General features: G+C 51.2%; 1 non-coding gene across 1 annotated transcript; it reads left to right on the top strand.

Annotated features, from left to right (window-relative positions):
- Positions 1-370: 370 nt before the first annotated feature.
- Positions 371-489, top strand: LOC123179561 (5S ribosomal RNA). Its single transcript, XR_006490458.1, has one exon. It is a non-coding gene; the product is annotated as a 5S ribosomal RNA (ribosomal RNA).
- The last annotated feature ends 246 nt before the right edge of the window (positions 490-735 follow it).

Below are 735 nucleotides of genomic sequence, written 5' to 3'. Positions count from 1 at the left end.
CGAAGTTAAGCGTGCTTGGGCGAGAGTAGTACTAGGATGGGTGACCTCCTGGGAAGTCCTCGTGTTGCATTCCCTTTTTAATTTTTTTCGCGCCGCTTGCAAAACAAAACGCACGTGTAAGTAATATATTTACCGTGTTTTATTATTTTGCACGAGTGCGGTAAGTCATAGCTGGGTGCTCACGATTCACGGGTCCAGCGTCGGCGTTGTGGCGCGGCAAGCGTGCACTGGTGCGGTTGAGAGGGAGGGGTGGAAACCGCGTTAAACTCGTCTCCGTAATTGAGAGGGAGCGGCCAAAGCAATGTACAATCGTCTTTGTAGTGGAGCTGGGAGGGGCAAGGATAAGGGACGAAGACCGGGGTAACATGTTGGATGCGATCATACCAGCACTAAAGCACCGGATCCCATCAAAACTCCGAAGTTAAGCGTCCTTGGGCGAGAGTAGTACTAGGATGGGTGACCTCCTGGGAAGTCCTCGTGTTGCATTCCCTTTTTAATTTTTTTCGCGCCGCTTGCAAAACAAAACGCATGTGTAAGTAATATATTTACCGTGTTTTATTATTTTGCACGAGTGCGGTAAGTCATAGCTGGGTGCTCACGATTCACGGGTCCAGCGTCGGCGTTGTGGCGCGGCAAGCGTGCACTGGTGCGGTTGAGAGGGAGGGGTGGAAACCGCGTTAAACTCGTCTCCGTAGTTGAGAGGGAGCGGCCAAAGCAATGTACAATCGTCTTTGT

This window comes from Triticum aestivum, unplaced genomic scaffold, assembly GCF_018294505.1.
Source record: "Triticum aestivum cultivar Chinese Spring unplaced genomic scaffold, IWGSC CS RefSeq v2.1 scaffold17106, whole genome shotgun sequence".
NCBI lineage: Eukaryota > Viridiplantae > Streptophyta > Magnoliopsida > Poales > Poaceae > Triticum > Triticum aestivum.
The sequence above is the reverse complement of the archived record's forward strand: the minus strand, read 5'-3'. Positions and strand labels throughout refer to the sequence as shown.